The following is a 15,672-nucleotide window of genomic DNA, read 5'->3' on the forward strand; positions in this document are numbered from 1 at the left end:
GAAGGACGTATCGGTCGACGCCCCGAATGTAACGATCGGGGCTACGGCCAAGGAGGAGGAAGAGGTGGACGACGATGGGACGACTGAGGCCCTCACCAAGGGTGGCGTGACCGACCTCGCGAGGACCGCTGGCAGGACCAGCCTCACGAGGGGGCTTGGAGGGATCAGTCTCATGAGGATCGCCCGCAGGGCAACGCAGGCCTCCCTCCTTTGCCGCCACCGCCAAGAAGGAATGACGACCACCAGCAGGACGAGGGGGCTGGGGGCTTCCAGGAGCCACGTGCTATCGCTTGCATCCTGGGCGGTGCCCAGGCCCAAGCCTCTCAACGCATCTTCAAGTAGTTTCCTCGCGAGGTGAACGCAGTCCTCCCGAAACTCGAGGCCACGCGCCCTCTGAGGTGGTCCACGTGCGCCATCACGTTCAGCTCATCGGATCAGCTCAAGTGTGCGGCTACAGCCGGTGTCCTCCCAATGCTTTGTTCCCCAGTCATCAGCAATGTGCAGGTTACCAAGACCCTTATCGATGGCGGTGCAGGACTCAATGTTCTGTCTGTCAAGACGTTCAACAATCTCCAAGTGCCATATGATCAGCTTCGGCCAACCAAGCCTTTCTCAGGAGTCACTGATGGCTCCACCACTCCGATAGGGTAGGTCCGCCTCCCTGTCATCTTTGGATAACGCAAGAACTACCGGACCGAGCTCATCGACTTCGACGTTGCCCACATTCGCCTGCCATACAATGCCACCTCGGGTATCTAGCCCTGGCCAAGTTCATGGCAGTGATTCATCATGGATACAATGTCCTCAAGATGCTGGGAAGCGGCGGAGTCATCACCGTCCCATGCGAGGAGAAGGATGCGGTGTGCTCTCTCGAGCGTGCCTTCCAAGCTGCATCAGTCAAGGACCCAGACAGCAAGAGCGGGAACCCTCTCGAGGTAGTTCCCAAGAAGAAGAAGACATCACTCAGCTCAAGGCCTCAGGAGGCAGGTGTGTTCGGAGGTGCCGCGTCAGGATCTGCGCCCAAGCAAGGGGCGCCTCCCTCCGTCGCATAGGAAGGCGCACCCAGCGCCCTCCTCGGGCAAGGCTCGGGGGCTCTCTCCTGGAGGGCCTCTAACTTTGCCAAGATCACGAGGGAGGCGCTCGGGCACCACTTGGAGGCCTGCTTCGCGGCACGTTTCCCTTAGGAAGGCATGAGGCAAGGAGGGCCCAACCCTCAGGAGTTCATCACCAAGGTTGTCAGGACCCCGACTCAATGCCACATCGATCTAGCATGTAACACCTCATATCACTTTGTGGCCTCACGCACGGTATTCCCACGGGTGTCGCCTTACCTTTGCCCGGGATGGTTTGCGCCTTTTGGCACACGTATATGACAGTGTCGCTAGCATCCATATGATAAGGAGCCCGGGCTGACATGGCTAGTCGTAAACCCAAAGTGGCACAAACTTACAGGGACAGGCATCCATGACCCAGCATCGAACGTGTCGGTCATCAGCGAATGAATCCAGGCTGTAGCACTGGGCTAGCAGGACTCCGGTGAACCGGGCTGTAGCGGGCTAACAGGACTCCGGTATTCATCGCGTGACATTTCCCCGAAGGGACAGACACGGGAACGAAGAAGGACACATGCCGGCCAGCCTAAGTGTTCCGGAGCAGTAGCAAGCTACCATGGCTCGGTGGAGACACTAGGAGACATTTCCCGGTAAGAGAGGCTACTAAAGATAAACAACTAGATAGTCAGATCCCACACATACCAAGCATTTCAATAACATACACACAATATGCCGGATATGTGCAAATACAACATGGCATCACAATATGACTCTACGATTCAAGTATTTATTCAATAGGCTCCGAGGAGCGAGATATTACAAACATGGGTCTCATGACCCAACAATCAGAGCATACAAGTCAAAACACAAGCGGAAGCTATCATGTCTGAGTACAGACATCTATAAATGAAAAGGGCTGAGAAGCCTGACTATCTACCAGATCCTGCCGAGGGCACAAGATCGTACCTGAGGTAACAAGCTAAACGTCGAAGTCCACGTGGAACTACTAGTGAGACTAAAGTCTCTCTGCAAAAACATAAAATAGGCAAACGTGAGTACAAATGTACCCAGCAAGACTTACATCAGAACTAACTACATATGCATCGTTATCAACAAGGGGATGGTGGGGTTTAACTGCAGCAAGCCAGCTTTGACTCGGAGGCTATCCTGAACTACGACTGCAATGTAACTCTTTTGAGGTGGCGCACACGAGTCCACATATTCACCACCCAATACACCACTATGGATTCGCTCCCGTCTCCCTACGAGAACGCCACCCATAGCACTCACGCTTATCTTGCGTATTTTAGAGTATCCACTTTCACTTGTCTATGAACTGATATAGGCAACCCAGAAGTCCTTTACCGCGGACACGGCTATTCGAATAGATGATGTTAACCCTGCAGGGGTGTACTTCTTCATACATGTTTCCACCACTTAGCGTCTGCACACGACATGTGCTCGGCAGACTTCAAGCGAAAGCCGACGTGGGTGTAGACCACGACCTACCTAAACACTCAAGTCTCTAGTCCAGGTTTATCGCCTATTCGGGTTCCATCCATGAGGAGATCCGGCCGGAGTTTCGCTCACAGCCCCAAACGATGTGAACAGGGTTCCCGAGATACCAAACGGGCATCCGGTACATCGTGCCACGTACCCACCGCATCACAGCCCACCCCTACGGTCAGCGCTGTCCACGGCCTCCAGCATACTACAAACACCAGAAACTACTTGCAACTCCTGGACAGAGGACAAGGGTGAATAAGAAGTCGAGCGGGGTCATATTTCAGGGCCCAATGTATGGTAGTAGCTGAATCATGGATCACAAACACAGAACTCAGTTCCTGAGGACGGCTGCAATGAGACAACCCACCATGTACTCCTACATGGCCTCTCACCACTACCTTTACCAAATCATGTTCACACACTTAGCTCACACACAGTAGGACATGTTCACACACCTCTGATTCATCCCCGATGAATCAGACCTGACTCAACTCTAAGCAGTAGCAGGCATGACCAACAAACATGAATGAGTAGGCACAACAGGGCTCAAACAACTCCTACTCATGGTAGTGGGTTTCATCTATTTACTGTGGCAATGACAGGTCATGCAAAGGATAAAGGGGTTCAGCTACCGCAGCAAGTAACAAATATGTCGTTGTTGTCCTAATGCAGTAAAAGAGAGCAGGAGCGAGAGAGTGGGATTTTATTGGAATGAACAAGGGGGTTTTGCTTGCCTGGCACTTCTGAAGATAACATTGAGTCTTCATCAGTGTCAACGATCACAACGTCGGAACATCGTCTACCGGGAGGGAACAGATACCGGCAATAAAGAAGAAATACAATCAATGCAATGCACAATATGATGCATGCTCATGACATGGCAATATGAATATGTTTTGAGCTAATGCAACTAGCAACAGATTAAATGAAGTTGGTTTGAATACAAGATTCAAATTCCAACTCCATATATGGTTATTTTAAATGCCCTTTAATTGATTTGTGCTAAACAGCAGCTATAAGTTGTTCTAACATGCATGAAAATGGTACAGATGGATTCCTTGAATTTTTCTGATAATTTTTCATATATAAACTATTTAATTTGGAGTTACGGTTGAATTTCTATGAATTTTTGAAGTTTTAATCATTTTCTTAATTTCCTGAATAATAATAAATCCAAAAAATACTTATTGCGTCAGCATTGCGTCACTATGACGTCAGCAGGTAAACAGACGCTGCTGCTGGTCAAACCTGACCAGTGGGGTCCACTGGTCAGTGACTGGGGCTGGTTAGTGCCGCTGACGGGTGGGCCCAGTCAACGACCACGTCAGCACGGTCAAACTGACGCGTGGGGCCACTGCAATTAGACTAAACTAAACAGAAAAATATACTAATCCTAATTAGACGCAGGGGCCCACATGGCAATGGCTCATAGGGTGATTAGCTCCTAACTAAGTGGCCACATCGGCCCGCCGGAGTTTGGCCGGCGGTGACCACAGAGCACGGAGGGGCACGCCGGACTTGCGCTAGGGGCATCGGATTCGCGCGCTGAGGGCACTGGGGCGTAGCCCGGGCTCTCCCGCATCTGATGGGGTAGGTGGGAGGCTGCGGGGACGCCGGGGCTCGTCGGAACGGAGCTCGCGGCGGCGCCGGAGTTCGGGTGGTAACGGGTTAGCTGCGGCGGCATGCAAACGGGAGGGGGCTTGCGCTAGGAATGCTCTATGGAACGCTGCAAACGCGTTAGGCTCGCCGGGGTGACCAAATGGTCACCGGAGCTACGTCGACGACGAGCTCGGGCGGCGACGTGCTACGGCCATCTATGAAATGGCGGCTACGGCGAGCGGCAAGCCACGGGGTTAGGGGCAAAACGTACAGGAGCTCACGGTGGTTCGGATGAGGTAGATGACGAGCTCAGGGAGGCGGAGACGACGGCGAATCGGCGGTGAAGATCCTCGGCGGCCGGTGATGGGGAAGACGGCGTGGGCAGCGATGCAGGGCTACCGGAGGGCCGTGGATCGGTGGGGAGGAAGAGGGGGTCGAGGCGGAGCCTTTGAGCGCATTGGCGAGGCTAGGGGGTGGCGGTGGCCGCGAGGGAGCTCGTCGGTGGCGGCGGCTCCGTTCGGTGAGTGAGAGAGAGAAGAGGCAGAGGAGGGGGGAAAGAGTTCGGGAGAGTGAGGGAGTTCCACGGGGGTGGCGTGGCACGCATGGAGGCGTCCGGGGTGTCGAGGTGGAGCGGCAAGCAGGAGGTGGCCGGGGCGTGCGCCGGTGTGCGTCGGCCATGCGCCTGTGCCTACTGGCGCGAGGAGGAAGGCGACAGGGGGAGAGTGGAGATGGGCTGGGCCGTGCTGGGCCAGGTGGGCTACCAGGTGAGCGCCAGGTAAGATCTTCTGCTCTCTCTCTCTCTTATTTCTATTTAATTCGGTTTTCTATTTTGTTAAATTTGTTTTGCCACTGTTTGAATTTTAAAATAATTCAAACAGTGCCAGTAACTCCTCTGAATATTTTTATATTGCTTGATGGACTTTTCCAAAAGCTCATAAAATATTTCAGGGATATTTGAAATTATATTCTAATTATATGAATATAATTCAAATTCAAATAGCTAATGAATTAAATTCAAAGTCCCAAAAATAAATCCTTAAAAATGTTCAATATTTTGGTTGGGACCAGAACCCTTGCCAAAATTATCAAACATTTAAGAAGAGCATTTTGGAACAATGAATGAGATTTTTAGGGTTTTTGCCCTTCTTTTATTTAGGATTTTGAGGCTTCCAATTTTCCTCAGTTCAAGTTTTCAAAATTTAAACATGATGCACAGATGGAAGCAAGCCTAGGTCAGGCCAGAACTAGGGATGTGACAAAGGTCATCCAGGAGCTGCAGGAATCAAGAGTCATGCGCGGCGATCGCCGCCTACCCGGCGTAGCTCCCCATCCAGGCGAGGATGGCGGGCTGCGCATCTGCATCGACTACCCACGGCTCAATCGAGCCGAGTCTCAGGAGCATTTCTCGCCTTCGCGCGTGGGATGTTGCAAGGATCCACCACGCAGCTATGTTTGCATGCCTTTTGGCTTGTCGAACACGGCTGCTGCTCACCAGCGCCAGATGCAGAGCATTCTGGAAGCTCAGGAGGCCATGCACCGCGCGTTCTTGGCGGAGATGGAGACGAACCTTGAGGAGCCGCCCGGACCCCCAGAGCCTCCCGAGGCTCAGGGCTCCGATGGCTCATGAGGATCGGCTTCTTCACCGTGCATCGTCAGCTACTCCAACACCCGTTCTGCAATGATATCAGGTGACATCCTTCGAGTTTTATTTCAGCTAGGAGCGCCCTCAGGGCTGCATTATTCCCAGGCCGTGTGGGTCCATCCCTGCGGCATGTATCCGTTTTGCTTATGTCTTTAGTTTACCTTGCTGGGGGCGCCCCTCGGGCTGCATCATCCCCAAGCCATGTGGGCCTGACCCAGTGGCATGTACCCTTCCTGCATCTATCTAAGTTGGTTGGCCTTCATGCTTAACCTGCCTGTGATAATCGCTTGCTCTATTGACATCTGCCCTTGGAGCCGCTCGCACTGGCACGGCGCTTGCGCATGGGTCCGTCCCTAGAACGTCAACAAATCTAAGTGGTCGAGCTCTGGCCGTGGCAGCCCCGCAAAGCGCTACCTCACCAGGCCCTCAGTGCCCTCATCACTCTCTCGGAGCAACCCATGGCTGGCCGGCAGTCGTAATGGCAATCCTTGCTTCTCTCGTGTTGGTTTACAGGGTCCACCTAAGGAATAACGTGGGGGGCGTCACGAGCTCTCTCTCTCCCTCACCCGTGCGATCCGCTCGCGCGTTAAAAGGAGGGCTCCTGAGCATCGCGACTTAGGAGCTCTTACTGGCTCTCCAGCCCTCACCCCCTGGCCTTGTCCACGGCATCGCGACCTAGCATACTAGCGGCGGCTGAGCTCGCTCGAGGGCCGGGACCTGAGGATGTAGAGCACGAAGGAGAGTGCGGGGAAGGGAGAAGAAGCTCGCGAAGGCCTGACCCAGCGACATCCCAGCTGTCGGCACGTAGGTCCGGCACCTCCCGAAGGAACGACTAATTGATGCAACACCAAACCCTCACTTAATGCAGCTCTGTGACGGCGATGTTGCCTTCCTTTCTCGCCTTTCAGCGGCTGCTTGAGCGCTAAAGGGGACCTCCTAAGCATCGCGCCTCAGGGGCTCTTACTAGACCTCAAGCCGCTCACCTCCTGGCCTTGACCACGACATCGCGACCTGGCATACCAGCGACAGCTGAAGCCTACCTGGGGACCAGGACCCGTCAGCGTAGAGCACCAAGCCGCCGCGAGGTTAGAAAGGGGGAACCGAGCTGAGACAGGACAAGCATCTTGCACCACTTCATAATAAGGACGATATCAACAAAAGACACAACATATGCTTTACATGCCCTCACGGGGTACTTCCTTGATTCCTCGTAGGGAACAAAAGGTGCTAATCTTGAGGAGCCCTAACTACATGTGCCTCCACGGCCGACGCCATCATCAACAGTGGGCCACCAAGGGCCGGCACCAACCCCATCCAGATCAGCAGCGCCGGCGGCCTGATGCAGCTACCTTGCTCCGAGAACGACATGAGCTCGGGGGCTCGTAGCTGTCGTCGCTTGTCTCCGGAGTCACGAGAAGCTCGGGAGAGTCGCTGGACTCCCCAGCATCTCTACTGCTGCCAGAGGAGCCGTTGAGGAAGCGGAGGGTAGGCTTAGCCCTTGCCACACCAACATCCCGGCCGCCTCCTCTGGGGCAGCACTCCAATCGGCGTCCTTCCGCATCAAAGACCTTGAAGAGCATCTGGGAGGCGACGTCGTATTTGAGATGAATCATGAGGGCACCTCCTGTTCGGCAGACCCGGGCGATCTCGCCCCAGCCCCGAGTCATGTAGAACTTGCCCGGAGCGACGACCTCGACCTCCGCTCCGGTCGTGGGGGTACCGCAGTCGGCGTGCTGCAGCCAGAGCTCAAGAGGCCCCTTCGGCGGCATCTCGAAGGCAAAGGAAGGAGGAAGGCGGATCCAGGTGTTACGCCCAATATGCGATACTATCCTAAAGAGACTCGAAGGTCCCACCAAGGATAGAACCGCATATTGATACGCTTTTTCAAGGTGGATGTCATTACATCAACATTACATAAAATATGGGGATACATACAAGAGGCAAACAATGCCACATGAATACAACATCACGATACATAAGAGCAACATCCGGCTACGGATGAAACACAAACAGGAACTCAACGACAACCACCCTGCTAGCCCAGGCTATCGACCTGGAACCTATCCCGTGATCAAAGAAGAAGCAGAAGAAGAACTTCAAAACAAGTAACATCGCTCTCTCGCCAAGATCATCGCAAAACCTGTACCTGCAACTGTTGTTGTAGTAATCTATGAGCCACGAGGACTCAGCAATCCCATTACCATGGGTATCAAGACTAACAAAGGTTAATGGGGAAAGGAATGGATACATGGTGAGGTTGCAGCAGCGTCTAAGCATATATGGTGGCTAACATACGCAAATAAGAGCGAGAAGAGAAGCAAAAGAACGGTCGTGAAGCTAGCAATGATCAAGAAGTGATCCTGAACTCCTACTTACGTCAAACATAACCCAAAACCGTGTTCACTTCCCGGACTCCACCAAAAAGAGACCATCACGGCTACACACACGGTTGATGCGTTTTAATTCGAATCTGGTGTCAAGTTATCTACAACCAAACATTGACAAATTCCTATCTGCCACATAACTATAGGCACAGCTCTCGAAAGTTTATACCCTGCAGCGGTGTCCCAACTTAGCCCATCACAAGATGTCACGGTCAACGAAGGATATTCCTTCTCCAAGTAAGACCCGATCAGTCTCGGAATCCCGGTTTACAAGACATTTCGACAATGGTAAAACAAGACCAGCGAAGCCGCCTGATGTGCCGACAAATCCCGATAGGAGCTGCACATATCTCGTTCTCAGGGCACAGCAGATGAACACTACGTACAACTAAAACCAGCCCTCAAGTTTCCCCAAGGTGGCGCTGCAAGTGGCTCTAGTTCGGACCAACACTCGAAGGAGCACTGGCCCGGGGGGGGGGGGGTTAAAATAAAGATGACCCTAGGGCTCCGGAAACCCAAGGGAAAAAGGCTTTGGTAGACAAATGGTAAAACCAAGGTTGGGCCTTGCTAGAGGAGTTTTATTCAAAGCAAACTGTCAAGGGGGTCCCATAAATCACCCAACCGCGTGAGGAACACAAAATCAAGGAACATAACACCGGTATGACGGAAACTAGGGCGGTAAGAGTGGAACAAAACCCAGGCATAAGACCGAGCCTTTCACCCTTTACCAAGTTTATAGATGCATTAATTAAATAAGAGATATTGTGATATCCCAACATAATCCTGTCCATCATGCAGTAATCTTCAACTTCACCTGCAACTAACAACGCTATAAGACGGGCTGAGCGAAGCGGTAACATAGCCAAGCAACAGTTTGCTAGGAAGAGTGAAAAAGGTTAGAGGCTGACATGGCAATTTGGGAGGCTTGATAAGCAAGTGATAGGTAGCGCAACATAGCGATAGAACAAAACAACTAGCATAGCAATGATAGTAGTGAGATCCAGGGTAGCGGTCATCTTGCCTGAAATCCCGCAAGGAAGAAGAACGAGTCCATGAAGAAGATGAAGCCACTAAGACGAACCAAGCGTAGACGAATGAATCCTCACGATCGCGATGAAACATGAACTAACAAGAAGGAGCACAACCGGAAAGAAGCAAACACCAAGGTAAACACACAACACATAGACATGACATGATGCACAACCAATCATGATGCATGACAAAGACTACATGAAGCTACTCATGGCAAGAGATGATGCAAACAAGAGCAACACATCAACGCAAGTTTAAATGAGGCCGGTAACAACATATGACAAAACCGGAAAGACCCCATATGTAAATTTAGAAGTTGGTCGAGATCTGAATAAACCTTATGTTCAAGTTTTTAAACAGCAAGTTAAGATGCACCAAGATGATCGACACGAAATTCTAGTCAAGTTACATATAAAGTTCATTTAGTTCGGAGCTACGGCCTAGAAGATATGAACAAAACAAGTTAAACATGGCATTAGTGCAAAAGGCATTCAAACATCAAGCAAACACTCTCAAAACAAGGATTCAACATGACAAGATGAAACTACATGCAAATCTATGCAAGTTTCATATAGAGCACACTCAAAACGGAGCAACGGTGCAACAAATACACTCCAAACAAGACATAACAACAATCTGTCCAAAACAGCAACTAGGCATCTTGCAAGCATCAAAACAATATGCTACAACACCTCAACAGGAAAACAAAAGGCATGTAGCTGAAGTACAGGTAAAGCAAAATAAAACATGAACACTAAGCTATCTCCAGAAAACAATATAAAATGCTCAAAAGGACATGGCAAGATTGCAAATAATAACAGTTTCACAGACTTAGCAGAAATACACTGGGCATGGCAGAAATAACATCAGGTTGCAATGTTTAGAGCTATCAAACACCATGTTATAGCAAGGTATCATGGCAAAATATAGCATGGAATGCTAATACTAAAGATAAAGTACAAAACTCCCTTACTGAACTAATTCCAAAGATACACAGAAAAGATGGTAGTATCCATGGAAACATGGCAAATGATATGAAAGATTCAGACATAACAGTACATAGCAGGAACAATGATAAGTAGGCATGTTGGTGAGCTTGTACCACTCTCCACAGAGCGTTTCATGGCATGAGAAGTCAAACAACAGTAATATGACATATATATGAAGCTAAGAATGGCCATATCATAGTCATAGCGTGCATGGATCACTAGCAAAGCACATGGCAAAACTGAAGTTAATGTTAATAGGCTGACATCAACATTATTTAGCAACTTTGGAGCATGATATGAACAATCTACAGTAATCTATAGATGCAACCAGGGGCATGGATGGATAGAGCATGACATGTGTAACAAAACATCCTTAGTGGACATCTCCAAATTATACATATAATGACTTGTAGTAGCAGGTTTACATAGCATCATGATATAACAGATTCAGCCTAGCAAAACAGTAACAGCGAGTACCCTACTTCACGAGCTTGATGCACTCACTACAAGACTCACAAAATTACATGGGTTGCACCACTGTAAATATGGAATGATGTAGCTCAAAACTCATGTAGACATCAAGCTCATAGGATGCACACAAAAAATGCAATGAAAAAGACAAATCATCAAGTTTTGTTAATAGACAATAGTTAACATCACATAGCACTCTTGCAACAAGGATAAGGGCATCAAGATGGACTCAAAAAAGCATGGATCAATGGAATGAAATGAAGAGAATATCACAGTGAACATGTTGATATATTACACGCACAAAACGGAGCTACGCAAAAGAAGTTACAGCAGGTCAAAGATGCACACATATCATGAGTTTTCAGGGACTTAGACGAAAAAACGGGGTCAACCTCATTTTCCAGATCCAGATACGGACGGTGGGAGTTCACCGGAGTTGGGGCTGTGCGGGGACCGGAGAAGAGGAGGGAGGCGTCGACGGGGTCGGGGACGAGCGGCGCGGGCGGATCTGGCCCTGGGGCGGCCGGATCCGGGTGGAGGGCGGAGCAGGGAGGCCGGGGACGGCGAGCTCTGCCGGCTCCGGCGAGCTTCAAGGCACGGGGCGGCCGGAGCTCCTGACGGCGGGGCAGAGGCAAGCGGCGCTTGGGCACGGGGAGGCTCGCGCCCCGGCGAGGCGGCAGCGGAGCAAAGGATGGCGGGGCAGGCGCCGGCGACGAGGCGACGAAGGGCGGCAGTGATTCACGGGCCGGGCGGGCCGGCCTCAGGCCCCGTGGGCCGCGGCGATGCGTGGGACGGGCGGTGATGACGTGGCGGCGCGGGAGTGGCTCGGGGCGGCGGCGCGATGACGTGTCGGCCCCGGATTGGTCCGGGCGACGTGGCTGTGGGGCGGCGGACACGTCCTGACGGCGGCTGACATGTCCGGTGGCGCGGAGGATGTGGGATCTAGGGTTTGACTGCAAAATTTCGGGGGGAGGCACCTATTTATAGGTAGAGAGAGCTAGGAGACTCCAAATGAGGAGTGGTTTTTGCCCACACAATCATGATCGAACAACCGAGAGCATGGAGGGCGTTTGGATGGGCTCATGGACTGTGGTGAAAAGGGGCTGGTCTGCAAAGAGAGAGGGGTTTCGGGCTACGCGGTTAAGCATTGGGGCATCAAACGACCTCCAAACGGAAAGAAATTTGCCGGCGGTCCGTCGGTGTTATACCAAGGCCACTTGGCAAATCTTGGTCCATTCAGAGAACGTTTTTATCCCGCTCACGAAACAAGGTCCGAGAGGGGCGACATGCATGTGCGAGTATGGTTGGGCTCAAAACGGACAACGGACAGAACCGGGGGAACCCAAACGGATGCAAGTTTTGAAAAACATGCAGATGAAATGCAGGTGATGACATGGAAAAATGCAACACACAAGAAAATGACATGGCAAATACGACGAATAGCAGGAAGACACCTGGCGCATCGGATCCGGGGCGTTACAACTCTCCTCCACTAACAAGAGATCTCGTCCCGAGATCTTAGGAACGAGACGGAAGAGAAAGAGGAAGAGGTGAAGTAAGAACGCAAGAGAAAATATGAACAAAGTCGAGAGCACTAGGGTAGAAAAGTTGAACGGCGAATATGACGAGAATCAAATGCTCATGAAAACAAGATAGGCTCTGAAACCACTCCGGTTAGAACACGGTAGAAAAGGAATAAGAATGAAATAGTTTAGGCAACACTCCGGCTGAAAATGGAAGGAAAAGAGACCTGAACTTCACAAGATTGGATGACCCTTGACGAGATGAACAACACAATGCCTCCGGAAGAATTGAAAGAATGGAATGACAAGAACTTAGAAGGAAGGATTGAATGGAGTTGTTGATAAAATCAACAACAAAAGAATAATCTTGTTGTGGACTTATCAAAAACATGTCAAAACTTGAGGTGAAATTATACCGCAACCAAAAGTCTGAATAGCTGAGAAGAATGAAGAAATGCAAAACTCCACTTCAAAAGAAAATGAAGAATTATTTGCACTTCAAGACGCGAGAAGAAAAGATACTTGAACTCCTCCAACAAAATCTTGATGAAAATTTGAAGAATGAATTAAATCATGAAGAACCACCATGAAGAACTCCGGTGACAAAAGGATGATGAGATAGAAATGAAGGATGAAAGAATAAAGGTTCAAGCCTTGCGGTGATTTAGATGGTCCGACAAAATAGCCTAGGAAAATTTGAACTCCGGAAAAGAAAAGATGAAAACACTTGGAACTAGAATTTATTCATCAAGAACAAACCCCGAAGGAAGGGATTAATCGCTTGGAGGAAATAAGAATAAGATTTATTGTATGCTTATCCTTCATCAAGTTAAATTGATGACCAACAAATTTTGCAAACTACTTATTCTTGTTGAAAAGGATTAAGGGGAATATTGCGCAAAACTTGAGAAAGTCTTCATGAACCACCGGTAGGATTTGGAAAGAACAAATGAATTAACATGATAACAAAGGGAAAAAATCTTGAATGAACCACCATAAGAATTCGAAAATGACTGATGAAAGAGAATGAATCACCGGGGAGAATTAGGAGAACAAATATGCTTGAGGGGATTTAGAAGCAAAAGAACGGGAAGAACTCGAACTGATTAAAGAGCACTTGAACGAAGTGCCGAGATAAATGGATAACGGTAGCTGAAATATGAGGACGAAGAATTCTTCTGGAATGATGGCCTCCGGTGAAGCAAAACAGAAATCAACTCCTGAAATACTCCGGATAGGTGAGAAAACAATATCAGACAAATGGAATAATTCGAGAGGGTAGCCTGAAGCTAGAACCACGAGTCTTCGAGAGAATGGGCAAGATTTAAGAGGAATTCTTCTCCGGTCTTCAAATGACGACGGAAAACACCACCAAAATTACTGAGATACTCCGGGAGAATGAAAAGCGAAGAGGTTGAGCTAACAATGAAAATGATTTAAAATTGATCTTGGAAAAGATCTGACTGATGAAATTCATACTTACGTCAAACTTCGAAAAGGATTCGAGAATAGCTCCGGGAAATTAGAAGAGTCAGGTAACATCCTGGGAAAAGACATGAGGGTTAGGGCCCACTAAAAATAAAACACTGTTGAAAAAGAATTGTTGAAGAGATAGATGATGCACCGGAATAATTATAATATTTGAATGAGGTGACAACCTCGAATTAATTGGAACACCAATGAATCTCGTGAGATGTCTTCCGAACTCCGGAATGATTGAATGGCGAGAGCCAAACAAGCAAGGAAAACACTTGATCCAAGGAAAAGAATATGATCAACACCGGAAAAAAAACTTGAATTGAATCCACAGGAGAATAAAAAGAGATGAAGAATGTCAAACAAAAGAGAATTCAACGGTTGAAACAATTGACGAAAGGCTGAAGAGGCTCCGCACAAATGAAATAGCTTCTCGAAAATAGGCTCAGACTCCGGGAAGAAAAAGGGTGGGAGGGCGGGAAAACAAATGTACCAGGAAGGGAGAACCGATGAATATCTTGAAGATAAAACACTGGTTGAAAGAAAGCAAACACTTCACACGAGTAGGATGGATACTCGATTACGGACTCCGGCTCCGAGAAGAAAAGGGGTGGGCGGGTGGGAAAAAGAAAACAACTGAGGATTGAACTTGGCAATGATCAAGAGGCTTGAGTCAACTTGACGAGAAATGCACCGGATAAAAAGAGCTGAGAACCAACGATCGGAAACCAAACTGCATGATCCTAAAAAAATTTGAAGGGGAAGAGGAGTAATTAAAAACACCTACGTCAAGATTCCTCACCAGAGCGAGAAGGGGCTGAGGAGTAAAACGAATTCCTACTCTCCGATATAGCTAGACTTCGAAAACAATTTTTTTCTAGACACGACAACGGCCAAACTACACGATCAATCAAGGGGGGCTCCTAAGGTCGGTCGAGGCTCTGATACCAACTTGTCATGCCCAATATGTGATACTATCCTAAAGATACTCGAAGGTCCCACCAAGGATAGAACCGCATATTGATACACTTTTTCAAGGTGGATGTCATTACATCAACATTACATAAAAGATGGGGATACATACAAGAGGCAAACAATGCCACATGAATACAACATCATGATACATAAGAGCAACATCCGGCTACGGATGAAACACAAATAGGAACTCAATGACAACCACCCTGCTAGCCCAGGCTGCTGACATGGAACCTATCCCGTGATCGAAGAAGAAGCAGAAGAAGAACACCAAAACAAGTAACATCGCTCTCGCGCCAAGATCATCGCATAACCCGTACCTACAACTGTTGTTGTAGTAATCTGTGAGCCACGAGGACTCAGCAATCCCATTACCATGGGTATCAAGACTAGCAAAGCTTAATGGGTAAAGGAATGGATAAGTGGTGAAGTTGCAGCAGCGTCTAAGCATATATGGTGGCTAACATACACAAATAAGAGCGAGAAGAGAAGCAAAAGAACGGTCGTGAAGCTAGCAATGATCAAGAAGTGATCCTGAACTCCAACTTACATCAAACATAACCCAAAACCGTGTTCACTTCCCGGACTCCGCCGAAAAGAGACCATCACGGTTACAAACACGGTTGATGCGTTTTAATTCCAGTCTGGTGTCAAGTTATCTACAATCGGACATTAACAAATTCCCATCTGCCACATAACCGTGGGCACGGCTCTCGAAAGTTTATACCCCGCAGGGGTGTCCCAACTTAGCCCATCACAAGCTCTCACGGTCAATGAAGGATATTCCTTCTCCCAGGAAGACCCGATCAGTCTCAGAATCCCAGTTTACAAGACATTTCAACAATGGTAAAACAAGACCAGCAAAGCCGCCCGATGTGCCGACAAATCCCGATAGGAGCTGCACATATCTCGTTCTCAGGGCACACCGGATGAACACTACGTACAACTAAAACCAGCCCTCAAGTTTCCCCGTGGTGGCACTGCAAGTGGCTCTAGTTCGGACCAACACTCGAAGGAGCACTG

Source organism: Triticum dicoccoides, chromosome 5B, assembly GCF_002162155.2.
Source record: "Triticum dicoccoides isolate Atlit2015 ecotype Zavitan chromosome 5B, WEW_v2.0, whole genome shotgun sequence".
NCBI lineage: Eukaryota > Viridiplantae > Streptophyta > Magnoliopsida > Poales > Poaceae > Triticum > Triticum dicoccoides.